This window comes from Eleutherodactylus coqui, chromosome 6, assembly GCF_035609145.1.
Source record: "Eleutherodactylus coqui strain aEleCoq1 chromosome 6, aEleCoq1.hap1, whole genome shotgun sequence".
NCBI classification, from domain to species: domain Eukaryota; kingdom Metazoa; phylum Chordata; class Amphibia; order Anura; family Eleutherodactylidae; genus Eleutherodactylus; species Eleutherodactylus coqui.
The window spans coordinates 23,837,357-23,855,872 of NC_089842.1; the positions used below are offsets into that span (position 1 = coordinate 23,837,357).

Consider the following 18,516-nt stretch of genomic DNA (forward strand, 5'->3'; position numbering starts at 1 on the left):
TGGTCCCCCAAAGGGGCTTAAAATAAATAAGAACAATACATTTTTACTAATTGTTGAAAAAAAAAGTAATAAAAGTAAAAAAAAAAAAACCTTTTGGCATATCTATGATAAAAGAATCTAAATTATAAAACAAAAAAACATTTTTTTTGGTATCACTGAATCCGTAAACGTCCGATCTATCAAAGTAATGCATTATATAGCCCGTACAGCGAATGTCATCAGAAAAAAATAAAGAACGCCAGAAATGCGCTTTTTTGGTCATTCTGTCTTCAACAAAAAATGCAACAAAAAGCGATCAAAAAGTTGTTTGTATTTGAATGCTACCAATACAAACTCCAGGATGTCCTGCAAAAAACGAGCCCTCGCACAACTACGGCGACAGAAAAATAAAAAAAGTTATTGTGCGCAGAAGATGGCGGCAGAAAATAATAAGAAAAAAAAATAAGTGTCTTTGAAAAATATACAAGTAGTTCAGCAAAAAAACACCGACATAAGGGCTTTCACCCACTAGAGGGTTTTTACTGCAAATATCAATGGGACTCTCTAATATTAAAATCGCATCACACAGAAATCGCAGAAGCGCAGAAGCAGACGCCATTTTATCATTAGAAAGTCCCATCGATACTTGCAGTAAAAAAAAAATGCTAGTGGGTAAAAGCCCCAAGTTTGGTATCGTAGTAATCGTACCGACCCATAGAATAACGTTATCAGGTGATTTTTGTTGCAGTTTGTGCGCCATAGAAACAAAACGCACTGAAAGATGGCGGAATGTGGTTTTTTTTTCATTTTACTCCACTTAGAATTTTTTTTAAGTTTTTCAGTCCATTATACGGTACATTAAACAGCACCATTGAAAAATATAACTCATTCTGCAAAAAACAACAAGCCCTCATACAGCGACGGTGATGGATAAATAAAGGAGCTACGATTCTTTAAAAGAGGGAGGAAATAACGAAAATGGGGGGGGGGGGAAGGCTGCGTCATTAAGGGGTTAATAACCCCCTCTGCTTTCTATAACTGACCAGTTCCTAACCCCCTTACACACATTCTCCCCCAGACCAAGCATCCTCATTGTATATACCAAGCTTTTATGAGGCACAGTATCAAATGCCTTTGGAAAAGTCCAGATCCACAAGATGCAATGACTCCCCAGTCCGGTCTAGGACTTACCTCCTTGTAGGAGCCGATCATAAACCCGCTGATAGCGGCCCACATCCCCGGTCCGGTCTAGGACTTACCTCCTTGTAGGAGCCGATCATAAACCCGCTGATAGCGGCGCACATCCCCGGTCCAGTCTAGGACTTACCTCCTTGTAGGAGCCCATCATAAACCCGCTGATAGCGGCGCACATCCCCGTTCCGGTCTAGGACTTACCTCCTTGTAGGAGCCGGTCATAAACCCGCTGATAGCGGCGCACATCTCTCACTTGTTCTGATTTGCTACAATGTAACAGTGCTGATAAAATGTATCTGCTGGAGCCCAGACTGTCCTGGAGGCTCGTCTACCGGACGCCCCTGTAACAAACTCTCAGCTGTTCACAGCAGCGTTACGGTTTCCGTTCTCAGGCCAGAAAGACAAAATCAAACAGATCAGTTAAAAGTCCTATTAATCTAAATGGGGACCAATTTCTTCCATTTGCTGCCGTTTGCATCCGTTCCATTTTTCGGATGCAGGAAATAGCGCAGCCGGCGGCGCCATTTCTATCACTGATTATAATGGAACCGTGATGGAATTCTCAACTCCGTTTTTTTCCTTAAAGCCAATGACCAGGATTTCACCCCGTTCTGCAGAGCGTGCGAATCACCCCCCCAAAGCGGGATGAAATGAAACCATGGATGTCAATGCTTTTGTTTTGACTCCCGTGTTTCTTGCGCGATATTGCTACACTAAAGGTGGTCCGCGCTCTATCGCTCTCGCATGTGGTTTTTATATATGCGAGGACAGAGAGGGTCAATGGGAAACGGATGCGAACACAGCTGCTATTTATTTTCATTTAACAGATCCGTTTTTCTCCGGCGCAGACGGTACGACGGACGGATTTGTCATGAACTGATGAGGAACGGAAACAGATGGAGGTGCCGTCCGGACGTTACAGTCACTGCTTGAGTCTGGCGTCAGAAAGTTGCATTTTAGTGCAACTCCTGCCGGCGCAAAACTTTTGAAACTCTTCTTTCTGTCTTAGTCCACATTACGGACCCAAACTGCCCATTAAAGTCAACAGAATCACATTGAATATGGGAATAAGGGTGATGTATGAAGTCAATGGCGCCTTCTTGTGTTTTTTTTAGTGTATTTGCGCGATGCATTTTTGCGCACTCACAAAAACACGCACGCACGCTCCCATTCATTCCAATGAGCAATTAAGTGTAATTAGTTTCATTTGTGCTATTTCCGTGTGCAATCCACATGACAATGGCACACGCTACTTTTTTTTGCATGACTGAAATGTGCGCGCAAACACACGTGACCGAACTCAATGGGTTCTCTCCACTGCGGATGGCACACAAATGTTGCACGCATGATACGCAGCACCAATGTGCTGGTGTGAATAAGCGCTTAAACATGCAGATTCAGGTTGCAGAGCCGTCCCCTCCCATGTGAATGGACCCTTAGGAGTATCAGATCTGGACAAGTTTTCAGACTCCAGATGTGTAAAAAAAATATTTCTATTCACTGACAACAAGCAGAGATCCTGAAAATGGTGCGAAGTCGAAACACAAAGTATATTAAAAAGTTGCAGAACTTTTCCGAATGCAATGACCACTATTCTCTAATGAAGGCAATGAAGGTGTGATGGTCTCTCACCCGCTCTCCGAGGTTCCCTCCGGCTCGCCTCCTCCGCTACCTGTCACTCACACATCACTTTCTTCACTTCCTCTTTGTATCCAGTTTGTTTCTTCTTGCATAACCTTAACCGTTACAATGCTGCAATGCAGGTGGAAAGTTTGAGGAAGGGGGGTGGGGGGTGAGTACTTCTGCACAGGATGCACTGCCACTCTTCAGGGACCGCTGATGAGGATGCAGAGGAGGAGTGCGGTAGATGAAGGTGTTGTCATGGATCTGGGACTGAGCCCCTCCTTCCTGCACCTCTTTGTGCTCATCCCTGTGGAGTATCCCCTGCTGGACCAGCGCGGCGCACCCCCTCCCTGGACTGTGGGGGTGAGGTGCTCCCTCACCCCAGCATGCAGCAGCGCACACCTACCTCTCCCTCTGCAGAGCTGCTAATGACCCGCTGGAGGGATGAGGTAACTGCTCGGGGCCTTTGTTTCCAGGGCTGGAAGTTTTGCTCTGACCTTGTAGCTGATAAAATACAAGACAGCAGATTTAAAGCTTGCCTTGGATGGCCACCGAGCGGGGGAGGAGGTGGCCTTCACTGCAGGGACATGTGCTCCCCAGCTGCTGCGGCGTCACAGGGGTTAATGAGTCTTGTGGTCCCCGGGCCAGCCGGTGCTCCGTCAGCTCCTCGCTGCAGGAAAGAGCTGCAGTGTCTGGATGAGGATGCCCGCGGCCGAGATTGATAGCCCCTCGGAGAGTCATCATTATCCGGGACGCTCGCGGTTTTGGGGCGCATCATTGGCTTTTTTTTTTTCAATTTCCCCTTTCTGTCCGGATAGTAAAAGCCATTTAATTAGTTGTATCTGCAGATGGGAAAGCTGGGTGACGACCAGTAAGTGGCCACGATATAGCAGTCATCGTCAGTAAGGGGCTTCTAAGTTAGCCGATCCTTTATCCACAGTCTCTGTATCACTAGACTGATATGCCGTTCAGGGCTCTGGGAAAGCTGGGTCAGGGCTGCTTTAACCATAGGGCAAACATTCATTGGCCTCCGGCACTTTAGACTGTATCTGCAGCACCAGGATGCAGAAGCAGTTGAACACTATTGCAGAGTCATCGCCCCACTGCGGCCCCGGGGACTGGGGGGCAAGATGGGGAATTAATACTAAGTGGTGGTAGAAGAGAAATTACATGAGAGGGACAGAGGGGGCACTATTACTGGGGGCCACATAAGAGGTGTTACTTTGTGGCAGATCTGTTAGGCCGGGCTAACACGGGCGGATTCCAATTGCAGAATCCATGATCAGTGTCCGCTCGGAGGATCTGCAGGTATTGACATGCATGTACTTTCGCTTTTTTGCTCATGAGTGGAGGGGAAAAAAAATCGCAGAATGCTCTATTTTGCTGCGGACTCCACAGACTTGAGGCCGTCCGACCCACAGCCCATACGTAGTTAACATTGCATATGGGCTGCGGGTACTGGCGTCACGACTAAACGATGGCACGGGACATGCAAATATAAAAAAAAACAAACTGCACTGCGCAGAACCCACGATGAGCCGCTGCGGTCGGAATCCGGTCCACCCGTGAGATATAAAATGAGGCTATAATACTTGGGGGGGGGGGGGCACAGAGAGGGGCATTAGGGGCAGCAGCAAGATGACTGAAAGAAACTATCATGGTGGTCTGTGCCTTCTCTTCCGGTATTTTCAGCTGGATCTGCGAATGGAGGTTCGAACGCAGATGTGGATCCGGATGTAGAAAAATAAACAGCAACAAACCGCAATAAAATGCTGATCAAAGATTACATCATCCAAAGTCAGAGAGCGAACGGGGGACCCCGAGACAGGAAATACACGGGTGCTATGCAGGCGCATCCACACGGGCGAGCGCGATTCCAGTCCGGGAAAATGGTAATGTTCACTGCCAGTGCGTTACAAATTGCATCGCCCTCGCATGTCGTCGCCCTCGCATGTCGTCGCCCTCGCATGTCGCCGCCCTCGCATGTCCAGCTGATGGGAGCGGAATGGGAGTTATATATACCAGTTGGAATTAATGGGTGAGATTTCTGCGGACTCGCAGAAACGTCAGACCTGCCGCGCTACGTCCATCTCACAGCATCGCTGTAAGAGAAAAATCGCCCATGTAGATACACACATTACAAATTACGGTTCAGATTTTCGTGCGTCTCCAACACACAAAACCTGCACGATTTTCTAGCCCGTGTGAATGCCCCCTGTTACAAGTCAGAGGGTCGGGAGGGGTGTGGTGTCTCCTATAAGAGAGCACCCAGAAGGTATGTGGAGACACCTAGGAGGTGAGTGAGGAGACTTATAAGGCCATGCATGCTCCTCTGGATAATATATGTAAATAAGGAAGATTGAACAATACCTCTGTAGCGCCACCTATTGGATGGCAGCATTAACACAAGATACAATAAGACATAAATTGGCACTGCTTAACGGTTAGGATTAGAGATGAGCGAGTATACTCGCTAAGGCAAACTACTCGAGTGAATAGTGCCTTAGCCGAGTATCTCCCCGCTCGTCTCTAAAGATTTGGGTGGCAGCGGGGGGCGGGGAAGAGCGGGGAGTGGGGGGGATCTCTCTCACACTCTCTCCCCCCGCTCCCCCCTGCTCACTCCCGCAACTCACCGCTCTTCCTTGACGGCACCCGAATCTTTAGAGACGAGCGGCAGGTACTCGCAAAAGGCACTACTCGCTCCAGTAGTTTGCCTTAGCGAGTATGCTCGCTCATCTCTAGTTAGGATATGTCTGCAATAATGTCAATGGCCAGGGCTCCATCATGAACCACACAGCAAGGGGTCAGCTCACTGGTTGGGGACCACTGGATTAGGGAATATGGGCGGGCCTCCCTATAGAGATGTGTTTTTAATAATAATCTTTATTTATATAGCGCCAACATATTCCGCAGCGCTTACAAAACGGGAAATAAAAACAAAACCACTGTTGCATAAAGTAATTAGTTGATGGAAACAATAGGGGTGAGGGTCCGGCTCCAACGAGCTTACATACTACATATAATGGGGGGATACAGAGGGTAAAGGGGCTGGAGATGTGCGCGGTATAGTGAGGTGGAGTGAGGGATGCTATACACATAAGCAATGGTCAGACATAAGCCGTATAGTGGCTGAATTGGTATGACTGCAGGAATGGTTTATGATGGCTAGCAGGGATTGCAGTCAGTAAGTCAGGGAGCATGTTATCAGGCGGAGTACAGAGGGGTTCGGTTTAGGGGATGTGATATGCCTCCCTGAAGAGGTGTGTTTTTAGAGCACGCCTGAAGTTCTGCGAGTCCTGGATTGCTCGGGTAGCCTTTGGTAGTGCGTTCCAGAGGACCGGTGCTGCTCTGTAGAAGTCTTGGAGGCGGGAATGGGAGGTTTGAATTAAATGGGCACTCAGTCTGATTTCGATAGCAGAGCGGAGGGTGTGGACTGGGCAGTGGATTGGGATGAGAGAGGCAATATAGGGGAGTGCGGTGTTGTGGAGGGCTTTGTGGATGTGGGTAGTGAGTTTGAATTGAATTCTTTATTTAACGGGCAGCCAGTGCAGTGACCGGCACAGGGCAGAGGCGTCCGAGTAGCGGCTGGACAGGAAGATGAGCCTGGCTGCTGCATTCAGGATGGATTGGAGAGGGTAGAGCCTGGTGCAGGGGAGGCCGATCAGCAACGAGTTGTAATAATCGAGCCGGGAGTGGATGAGGGCAACACTGAGCGCTTGTAGCCTGTCCACAGCGAGGAAAGAGCGGATTCTTGCGATGTTCTTGAAGTTTTTAGGGCAGGTGTAAAGCTGCAGGTGTTGGGAATTAAGCTGATGGTCTTTGTGGAGCTTCCAAAGAACTGCTGCGGCTCTGGAGAAATCTCTGAGATGGGAGTAGAAGGCTGGGATTAAAGGGGAGCTTACCTCAGGTCATTAGCAGAGCTTAGAACATAGGTAGGGTGGTAGACCAAGAAGAGGGAGAAGATAAGGTGCAGCACTGTGGAGAGATTTAGGGATGAGAGTTATGAGTGTAAATTTGCTCTCTATATGTGAAAGGCAAACCATGCAGGGACTGGCACAGTGTGGAGGTATCACTACAGTGACTGGCATAGGGTGGAGGCATCAGTGCAGTGACTGGCACATCGTGGAGTCATCAGTGCAGTGACTGGCACAGGGTGAAGTCATCAGTGCAGTGACTGGCAGGGTAGAATGATCAGTGCAGTTATTGGCACAGGGTGGAAGCATCAGTGCAGTGACTGGCATAAGGTGGAATCATCAGTGCAGTGACTGGCATAAGGTGGAGGTATCAGTGCAGTGACTGGCACAGGGTGGAGTCATCAGTGCAGTGAATGGCAGTATGGAGGCATCAGTGCAGTAACTGGCACAGGGTGGAGGCATCTGTGCAGTGTCTGGCAGTGTGGAGTTATCAGTGCAGTGACTGGCACAGAGTAGAGTAATCAGTGCAGTGACTGGCACAGGGTAGAGTAATCAGTGCAGTGACTGGCATAATATGGAATCATCAATGCAGTGACTAGCAGGGTAGAGTAATCAGTGCAGTGACTGGCATAATATGGAATCATCAATGCAGTGACTAGCAGGGTAGAGTAATCAGTGCAGTGACTGGCACAGGGTGGAGTTATCAGTGCAGTAACTGGCATAAGATGGACTCATCAGTGCAGTGACTGACAGGATAAAGTCATCAGTGCAGTGACAGGCACAGGGTGGCGTCATTAGTGCAGTGACTGGCACAGGATGGCGTCATCAGTGCAGTGACTGGCACAAAGTGAAGTCATCAGTGCAGTGACTGGCACAGGGTGGAGGCATCAGTGCAGTGACTGGCACAAGGTGGAATCATCAGTGCAGTGACTGGCACAAGGTGGAGTCATCAGTGCAGTGACTGGCAAAGGGTGGAAGCATCAGTGCAGTGACTGGCACAGGGTGGAAGCATCAGTGCAGTGACTGGCATAATATGGAATCATCAATGCAGTGACTAGCAGGGTAGAGTAATCAGTGCAGTGACTGGCACAGGGTGGAGTCATCAGTGCAGTAACTGGCATAAGATGGACTCATCAGTGCAGTGACTGGCAGGGTAAAGTCATCAGTGCAGTGACAGGCACAGGGTGGCGTCATCAGTGCAGTGACTGGCACAGGGTGGCGTCATCAGTGCAGTGACTGGCACAAAGTGGAGTCGTCAGTGCAGTGACTGGTTTAAGTTGGAGTCGTCAGTGCAGTGACTGGCACAGGGTGGAAGCATCGGTGCAGTGACTTGCAGGGTAGAGTAATCAGTGCAGTAACTGGCACAGGGTGGAATCATCAGTGCAGTGACTGGCACAGGGTGGAGGCACCAGTGCAGTGATTGGACAAAATGATAGGCCTGGCTGCTACGTTCAGAATGGATTAGAGAGGGGAGAGTTTAGTAAGGGGAAGACCAGTCAGTAGTCAGTAGCAGTAATGATGCCAAGAGTGGATAAGGGCAACAAGAAGAGTTTTTGATGTCCATGGTGAGGGCAGATTTGGTAGATGTTTCTGAGTTTCAGGTAACATGAGTGAGAGACTGGAAGAAAGGCCAGAATCAGATATGACCCCGAGACGGCGCCAAGGAGTGATGGGGTCCTGCAGGGTGAGGTGGAGATATCGGGATTGAGTAGGTTAGATGGCGCAAACACAAGAAGTTCTGTCTCTAAGAGGTTCCATTTGAGATAAGGAAATATCTTGGTGTCAGAGACAGTGGACAGCCGGTCAGCGGCATTACGTGGCGGTGAAGGAGTGATGGAAGACATGTATGATTGGGTGTCCTCCTGAGAGCCAAGGATCTACGGGAACACCACAGAGAGATGAGCCGCTCGTATTTGATGTCACATCACATGTTCTGTTGTCCTTGGTGGATTAATACTTGGAGATATTATTGTCGGGGCGCTCGTCCTTCATTTGTGTATCTGACATTGTGTCTTAAAGGGGTTGTCCCGCGGCAGCAAGTGGGTCTATACACTTCTGTATGGCCATATTAATGCACTTTGTAATGTACATCGTGCATTAAATATGAGCAATACAGAAGTTATAAGAAGTTTTTCACTTACCTGCTCCATTGCTAGCGTCCTCGTTCCCATGGAGCCGACTAATTTTCGCCGTCTAATGGCCAAATTAGCCGCGCTTGCGCAGTCCGGGTCTTCTCCTCTTCTCTATGGGGCTCCGTGTAGCTCCGCCCCGTCACGTGCCGATTCCAGCCAATCAGGAGGCTGGAATCCGCAATGGACCGCACAGAAGCCCTGCGGTCCACGGAGGGAGAAGATCCCGGCGGCCATCTTCAGCAGGTAAGTAAGAAGTCACCGGAGCGCGGGGATTCAGGTAAGCACTCTCCGGTGTTCTTTTTTAACCCCTGCATCGGGGTTGTCTCGCGCCGAACGGGGGGGGGGGGGGGGGGGGGGGGGTTGAAAAAAAAAAAACAGTTTTGGCGCGGGACAACCCCTTTAAAGGGAACCTGTCACCTCCCCGGAGGACTATAAACTAAGGTATGGTGCTGTCTGCGGGTCGGGAAAGGAGATCGGGACCCGGTGATGGATTTTTTATATGCCCGTTCCCTGGTTCCTGTGCTGTCACCCGCTGAAGATTGTGCCCAGCACGGAAATCCGCCACTTTTTAGACTGCCATGTGCGCGCTCTGCTATAGACTTGAATGGAAGAGCTGAGCACAATCTTTGGTGGGTGACAGCACTAAAACGTAGGAGCGAGTGAGTGTAAAAAGTCCATCATTGGCTCCCTGTCACCTCCCCGAACAGCACCATAACTAAGGGCCCTTTTACACGGGCTGATAAACTGTTCAGATTCCCACTTCAAGCAGGAATTTGAATGATTAACATTTAGTGTAAAGGCACACCCCGACTGAACGATGTGTGAAAGTACAGGAATAACTATTGCTGGGATGTCTGATGGGCATCTGCGGCCGACGGTCGTACCATATAAAAGGGCCTTTAGTCTATAGCACTGTAGGGAGGTGACAGGTTCCCTTTAAATCTGGTGGCATACAAGTCACAAAAGACACCATTTTGTTTTTTGGAGGTCAATAGGAAAACACGAAAAAACACTACAAACGTTGCTTTTTTTTTTTTGCTGTCTTTTTTCCCTCACATTTGCTGCATTCTTGGGGTCCATTACATTTTTTCTATATCCCAGCATGCTTTTGGGTCTATAGCATACTCGCTATATGTAAAACTAATTTATCACTGTGGCAGGAGAATGTGGCCTCTTAACGCTATGGGACAGGTTTGGGGTCAGTATGGAGGGGGATATGGGTTGGACACCCACCCACAACTGCTCAGATAAGCCACTGATGGATATGAGAGGACTTCAGATGTCAATAGACAATGCAGCTAAGTTGGAGCCACTGATCAAAGCCATGCACTAATAGAGCAGAGCTGAGATGTAAAGCATGGTGGGGGAGCTTGACAGCAGCTCAAGCCTCTGTTGGGACAGGGGGTAGATTTCATACTACCGCAAACTCCGGTAGACAATACAACTAAACTGGAGTCACTGATCATAGCTGTGCCCTAATAGAGCAGAGCTGGACTACAAAGCATGGAGCAGAGCCCAAAAGTGTTGCTCTATCACCGCTAATCCTTACCTTCTGTGGTTTACAGCACATTTTTATCATTCCCATTGAGGTCTTTTAGGATTTCAGCCGGAGATATTGCTCTCTGTTATCAGCTCTTTAGTGTGTTGCTAACAAGACAAGTAATTTCCTTTTATGGAATTGGCTCTATTCATGTGATAGTAACAATTATCACACCAGCTGGACTCACGTCTATGTATCAGTTCTCCTTAATATATCCTTATGGTGGTCATCCTGATACAGAGATTCAAACCCCCTGCATAGACATAGAGACACATGATACTTGAAGTGACCACTAGAGGGAGCTCACTACATACAGATTTATATAGTGACTACTAGGGAAGCTCACTTCATACAGCCACCACTAGGGGAGCTCACTGAGTAGAGATTAAGCAGCCACCATTGGAGGAAGTTTATTGCATACAGATATATACAGCCACCACTAGGGGGAGCTCACTATATACAGATATATACAGCTATCACTAGAGGGAGCTCACAATATACAGCTATCACTAGAGGGAGCTCACTATATACAGATATATACAGCCACCACTAGAGAGAGCTCACTATATACAGATATATACAGCCACCACTAGAGGGAGCTCACTATATACAGATATATACAGCCACCACTAGAGGGAGCTCACTATATACAGATATATACAGCCACCACTAGAGGGAGCTCACTATATACAGATATATACAGCCAACACTAGAGACAGCTCACTATATGCAGATATATACAGCCACCACTAGAGAGAGCTCACTATATACAGCTACCACTAGAGAGAGCTCACTATATATAGATATATACAGTCATCACTAGAGGGCGCTCACTATATACAGATATATACAGGCCCCACAAGAAGGAGCTCACTATATACAGATATATATATAGCCACCACTAGAGGGCGCTCACTATATACAGATATATACAGCCACCACTAGAGGGAGCTCACTATACACAGATAAATAAAATTAAACATAATACATTTATCTTAGCTCCCCCTAGTGGTGACTGCAGGCAGATAAAAATGTTTAATGTACCTCTGTGTCTATGCTGGAGCTCTGTATTGGTTGAAGGGGTTGTGCCTGAATAACAAGTTCTCTTCTATCTACAAGATGGGGCATAATGTGCTGATCGGTGGGAGTTTTACTCCTGTGTCCCGTTCTCCTAACACTGTTAGGGTCCCTTCTTCCTCAGCAGTGACGTCACTCTCAATGGAGCGTTGGCGGCGCATCTGTGGTCAGCGCTCCATTCCTTTCAATGGGAGTGACGGAAATCCCCGTGCGGGTGCCTATCCTGTGGGTAGGGGTAACTGAGCCCCCCTGACTATGACATATATTACACTAAGTCACAATGAAAGACTGTGGTGAGTTGGGTTAGTTGTGTGATTGAAGAGAAGATGTGAGAAGTGGTCACATGACTACATGTAGAGAACTCCAGCAGCTGTGGAAACTTTGCTAAGACGATTCCTTGAAGGCCCTGTCACTTTCATATGTCCTGCGTGCAATATATGGGGGCATCCCAACCCCCCTATTAGCCTAGGCGGAGTACGGTATCCGGTAGAGGACTGGATGGCTGCAGGGATGTTCACTGTAAACCATGTGCCGACTTACTGCTGTAACAGCGGCAACACCCCCTGGCCAGCTTAGTAGTGGGGGGCTGCAACATATGGTGGGGCCGGGGCTTTCTCTACTGAACTCCGTGACCAGCCATGTGAAGTTTAGAAGTGGGAATCCTCCAGAGCAGCAGTTCAGAGAGGGGGATCCAATAGCAGTTCGGAGAGGGGGATCCAATTCGGGGGTTACTTTATTAACCCCATATGTCCAAAGTAGACTGCTCCTTTAAGAGAGTGGCTGTATGTTTAGCTTTAGCATAAGACATCTGGATCAGCATTTCCTACCTGTGTGTCCAGCAGCTCAGGCCCCGTCCCTCTGTTAGTTCTGACTGTCGCCCTGTCACATCTTCCTGCCCTTCGGTGGAGTCCTCCTCATTTCTTCCTATCTGTTTGGGAACTAGTTCTCCTTGCTGACTTCCTCCCTCCCCTCTGCTGCACGTATTCCCTATGTATTAACCCTACAATTGCATCACTTCTCTATCGCTGTTGCCTGTGCTTGCGTTTGCTTTCTCTCCCCTCTCTAGTCTCATGATTAACTCTTTATATCCCCTCCCCTGTAACCCGTCCCTATCCCCCCCGCCCCCGTACTCTTATTACATTTCCTGTATTGTCTGTCGTCTCGCCGTTTTTACCGTCTTCTATTCTTCCCTCTCATTCTATGATAAAATCGCCTTCCCCATCTGTCCGCTTGGAGTTTTCGTCCAATCAGCTTGCCCGATTTCATCACTAAGGTGAGCGGTCAAGCGATGCAGCCAGTGTACCAGAACAGGACTGTTGTTGGGTATCAGGTGGATTGAGCCGGGTCTGCAGTGCAAGTGTTCTGTGATCAGGGGCTGCCGGTGGGGCGTAATCAGCGTTACTTTATGGGGGATCCCCGACCGTCACTGCTCAACGCCTGCAGAACAAGTAGAAACAACCTCAAAGGGTTAAATATTGGACAAGGATGTACTGGAAAGTTCGCCACCGCTAATCCGAACTAAAGACATCTGGGTGTAGGTCATGGGGTGCACGAAAACCATTGATGCCTGTCAAAGGAGACGTCACAACCGCCTGCCGCCGGTAACTGCTCCCATGATGAAGTCACCAGCCTGCTACATTACCCAGCATGCTTGAGTCATTTTCTGAGAAGATTTCAGTGCTTTGCCGCCCCTTCTCATACCTCTCAAATTATGAACAATGAAAAGAGGGGCAATTCTTTCTGCTATAAGCCATACATTTTGTGTCCCCTCACAGTAATAGTGCCCTTTTATGATCCCCTCTTAGTAATAGTGCCCCTCTCACGGTAGAGGTGAGCCTTAGTGACCCCCTTCACAGTAAGTGTCCTTTAGTAACCCACTTTCAATAATAATGCCGCTCAGTAGCTTTCTCATACGGTAGTAGTAGTCCCCCTCAGTGTAACTATCAGTAATAGTGCCCTTTAGTGTCCCTCTCATAGTAATAGTGACCCTCACACAGTAGTAGTGCCCTTTAGTGTCCCTCGCATATGGTAGTACCGTAATAGTGACCCTCACACAGTCATAGTGCCCTTTAGTGTCCCTCTCATCGTAATAGTGACCCTCACACAGTCATAGTGCCCTTTAGTGTCCCTCTCATCGTAATAGTGACCTTCACACAGTCATAGTGCCCTTTAGTGCCCCTCTCATCGTAATAGTGACCCTCACACAGTCATAGTGCCCTTTAGTGCCCCTCTCATCGTAATAGTGACCCTCACACAGTCATAGTGCCCTTTAGTGCCCCTCTCATCGTAATAGTGACCCTCACACAGTCATAGTGCCCTTTAGTGTCCCTCTCATCGTAATAGTGTCCCTCACACAGTCATAGTGCCCTTTAGTGTCCCTCTCATAGTAATAGTGACCCTCACACAGTCATAGTGCCCTTTAGTGTCCCTCTCATAGTAATAGTGACCCTCACACAGTCATAGTGCCCTTTAGTGTCCCTCTCATAGTAATAGTGACCCTCACACAGTCATAGTGCCCTTTAGTGTCCCTCTCATAGTAATAGTGACCCTCACACAGTCATAGTGCCCTTTAGTGTCCCTCTCATAGTAATAGTGACCCTCACACAGTCATAGTGCCCTTTAGTGTCCCTCTCATAGTAATAGTGACCCTCACACAGTCATAGTGCCCTTTAGTGTCCCTCTCATAGTAATAGTGACCCTCACAGTCATAGTTACCTTTAGTGACCCACTCATAGTAATAGTGACCCTCACACAGTAATAGTGCCCTTTAGTGTCCCTCTCATAATAATAGTGCCCTTTAGTGTCCCTCTCATAGCAATAGTGACCCTCACACAGTCATAGTGCCCTTTAGTGTCCCTCTCATCGTAATAGTGACTCTCACACAGTCATAGTGCCCTTTAGTATCCCTCTCCTAGTAATAGTGACCCTCACACAGTCATAGTGCCCTTTAGTGTCCCTCTCATAGTAATAGTGACCCTCATACAGTAATAGTGCCCTTTAGTGTCCCTCTCATAGTAATAGTGACTCTCACACAGTCATAGTGCCCTTTAGTATCCCTCTCATAGTAATAGTGACCCTCACACAGTCATAGTGCCCTTTAGTGTCCCTCTCATAGTAATAGTGACCCTCACACAGTCATAGTGCCCTTTAGTGTCCCTCTCATAGTAATAGTGACCCTCACACAGTCATAGTGCCCTTTAGTGTCCCTCTCATAGTAATAGTGACCCTCACACAGTCATAGTGCCCTTTAGTATCCCTCTCCTAGTAATAGTGACCCTCACACAGTCATAGTGCCCTTTAGTGTCCCTCTCATAGTAATAGTGACCCTCATACAGTAATAGTGCCCTTTAGTGTCCCTCTCATAGTAATAGTGACTCTCACACAGTCATAGTGCCCTTTAGTATCCCTCTCATAGTAATAGTGACCCTCACACAGTCATAGTGCCCTTTAGTGTCCCTCTCATAGTAATAGTGACCCTCACACAGTCATAGTGCCCTTTAGTGTCCCTCTCATAGTAATAGTGACCCTCACACAGTCATAGTGCCCTTTAGTGTCCCTCTCATAGTAATAGTGACCCTCACACAGTCATAGTGCCCTTTAGTGTCCCTCTCATAGTAATAGTGACCCTCACACAGTCATAGTGCCCTTTAGTGTCCCTCTCATAGTAATAGTGACCCTCACACAGTCATAGTGCCCTTTAGTGTCCCTCTCATAGTAATAGTGACCCTCACAGTCATAGTTACCTTTAGTGACCCACTCATAGTAATAGTGACCCTCACACAGTAATAGTGCCCTTTAGTGTCCCTCTCATAATAATAGTGCCCTTTAGTGTCCCTCTCATAGTAATAGTGACCCTCACACAGTCATAGTGCCCTTTAGTGTCCCTCTCCTAGTAATAGTGACCCTCACACAGTCATAGTGCCCTTTAGTGTCCCTCTCATAGTAATAGTGACCCTCATACAGTAATAGTGCCCTTTAGTGTCCCTCTCATAGTAATAGTGACTCTCACACAGTCATAGTGCCCTTTAGTATCCCTCTCATAGTAATAGTGACCCTCACACAGTCATAGTGCCCTTTAGTGTCCCTCTCATAGTAATAGTGACCCTCACACAGTCATAGTGCCCTTTAGTGTCTCTCTCATAGTAATAGTGACCCTCACACAGTCATAGTGCCGTTTAGTGTCCCTCTCATAGTAATAGTGACCCTCACACAGTCATAGTGCCCTTTAGTGTCCCTCTCATAGTAATAGTGACTCTCACACAGTAGTAGTGCCCATTAGTGATGATCTCATAGTAGTGACCCTCTCACAGTTATGGTGCCCCTTAGTGACCTTCTCACAATAATAGTGCCCATTTTGTGATCCCCTTTCAGTGACGGTGCCCCTCAGTGACCCTCTTACAGTTAAAGTGAACCGTAGTCACCTCCCTTACAGTAATAGTGTCCTTTAGTGACTCGCTCACAATAATGCCCCTGAGTGTAACTATCGCAGTAATAGTGCCCCTTTGTGACCCCTACACAATAATAGTATTCCTTATTGTAACTAACAGTAATAGTGCTCTCTAGTGTCCCTCTCATAATTAGAATGCCCCTCAGTAATCCTCACACAGTAGCAGTGCCTATTAGTGATCCCCTCATAGTAATAGTGACCCTCTCACAGCCATGGGGGCCTTTAAGGACCCTCTCACAGTAACAGTGCTTCGTAGTAATCCCCTCAAAGTAATAGCAATCTTGAATGACTTCCTCACAGTAATAGTAACTCTTCAACAGTAATGCTTTCCCTCACGTAGTTCTCCCTGGCAGTCATCCATTCTGTGCTGAAGGTTTGTTACAGTGTACCAGTGCCAGGAACATGGATGAGTCTGGAATATATTGAGCCCTGATGGGTGAGATCAGGAAGTTAAACGCCAATCCCAAGTCCAGTACTCCTCTCCTCATACCCACTACATGTCCTGCACATGGCGTTCCTGGGGGGTGATGGGTACAACCACCCTGGTGTTAGCTTTCATGTAACATCTGATTAGCAGCAGATTAGCAGTTTATCTTTCAGTTGCATTAATTAGATGAGGACTCAGGAGCAGCTAGAATAGTCCTGGCTGAAGCTAATGAGATCAACTATGAGAGGTACCGGATAAACTGTAGGGTGGAGCTAGAGCCATGGGGGAGGGGGAGGCATGAATTATGAAAAGCATGAAAAAGAGATGGGGAAAAAATGTGAAAAACTGCCTCCTTTAAATACACTTAAAAGAAAATCGGATCTACAATGCTAAGCCTAAAGCCGCACTTAAAAGGTGGAGTATTAGAAAGTGATTATTTTGAACTAAGTGTAAAATACCGGGTCTGTTTTGCTCAGAGTGGTCTTTTAACCCCTTGAGGGCCAGAGATTATCTTTTTTTATTTTCATCCCCGCCCTAACTTTTTTGAATTGACAGCCATATGGGGCCTTGTTTTTTTGCGGGTTGAGTTGTATTTTTCAGTGGTACTATTTCATGTACGGATACATGTAAACATTTTTAAGGAGGTGGGGGAGGAATTAAAAAGAACTGCGACTTTTAGGTTTTTTTTAGTTTTTACACCATTGACAATGCAGTAAGAATGACATGAACCTTGCTTCATGGGTCAATAGGATCTCAGTGATGCCAAAATTATGCGGCTTTTAATGTTTTTCTATTTTTAAAAAGTAAGGAAAATTTGTTAAAAAATAATTGCGTTCCATCGCCGTATTCTGAGAGCTGCGACTATTTTTTTAGTGGTATTTTTGTAGATTGGGCTGTGTGAGGGCTTGTTTTTTTTTTTCCAAGGCAAGATGTAGTTTTTAATAGACATATGTTTGCCAAAATGGTACTTTTTGATCACCTTCTATTCAGGATAGTTTGGGCTTCTATTATAAAAAACACATTTCGTATTGCTGTGGAATTGTTACGTTTTTTTTTAATGGGAAAATGGGTTTTTCTTTCAAACAATTTTTTTTTTCCTGTTGCAAACTTTTATACATTTTTACACTTTTATTTAATCCCTGCAGGATTTGAACTTGCGATCATTTGTACTACCAGGTTTCCCCGGTAATAAGCCCTACACCAGTTTTTGAAGGAGGCTTGTAATATAAGCCTCTCCCCCAAAATAAGCCATAGCTAACCGACGTAAAAAAAACAAAACACGTCAATACTGACCTGGTTTGCAGCATCCCGGTGCCTCGCAACAGTCTCCAGCGGTGCTGCGGCAAGCTGCAGTGTCCCTCCACGCTGACATATCAGTTTCTTTCTAGTGACGGAGCTTTGAATACCCCGCTTCTGGTAATATTGGATCGGGCACTAGCCAATCACAGCCAGTGCACGATCATTCACAGCTATTCAGTGAAAGATATCACTGAATCGCTGTGATTGGCTGGTGCTCAATCGAATCACAGCGCTCGCTTTGCCGGAGGCGGGGTATTCATACCCCCGTTTACCAGAAAGAAACTGATATGTCAGCCGCAACAACGCCCGAGACCATCGCATTGTGATTTTCAGATTTGCCTATGAAGCTATGCTACAGGCATGGCTTCATAGGCATCAACACATGGCAGCCTTGGGAGCATTTAAGGTAAGCACTGGCTGAAGACCGCAAACAAGTGCCGTGGAACTGCCGCAGCATCGCACAAAACATAGCCGCAATATAGCTATAATTCTCTTGTGGCGATAGCGCTGTCGCCCGTGTGGAAGAGGCCTTATAATACTCTTGACAGAGATGTGTCTCCTCAGCCATGAAATTTTATTAATTCATTTCCAGGAGGAATAACAGAGGAACAGTTAGACAGTGGCACACTCTACCGGAGGAAGTGGTGATGGCAAAATCCATAGAGGAGTTTAAAAGAGGACTTGATGTCTTTCTGGAGAGGAAGGATCTTACAGGATATAAATATTAGGTTAATTGTCAATCCTGGTATATAGGAAGGTAGGAACTATTAGGGGTTGATCCAGGGAACAGTCTGATTGCCATTAGGGAGTCGGGAAGGAATTTTTCCCCCAAAAGGGCTAATTGGCTTCTGCTCTTGGGGTTTTTTGCCTTCCTCTGGATCAAC

The 18,516-nt window shown here is 47.1% G+C and overlaps 1 protein-coding gene across 2 annotated transcripts in view; it reads right to left on the bottom strand.

The window, feature by feature from the left end:
- GRAMD1A (GRAM domain containing 1A) overlaps positions 1-12,439 on the bottom strand; it is a 145,170-nt gene extending 132,731 nt beyond the window's left edge. For both annotated transcript variants that reach the window (XM_066606453.1, XM_066606452.1), the window contains exon 1: positions 12,287-12,439. The gene's annotated coding sequence lies outside the window, so the exon portion shown is untranslated. The remainder of the gene's footprint in view (positions 1-12,286) is intronic.
- Positions 12,440-18,516: the final 6,077 nt, after the last annotated feature.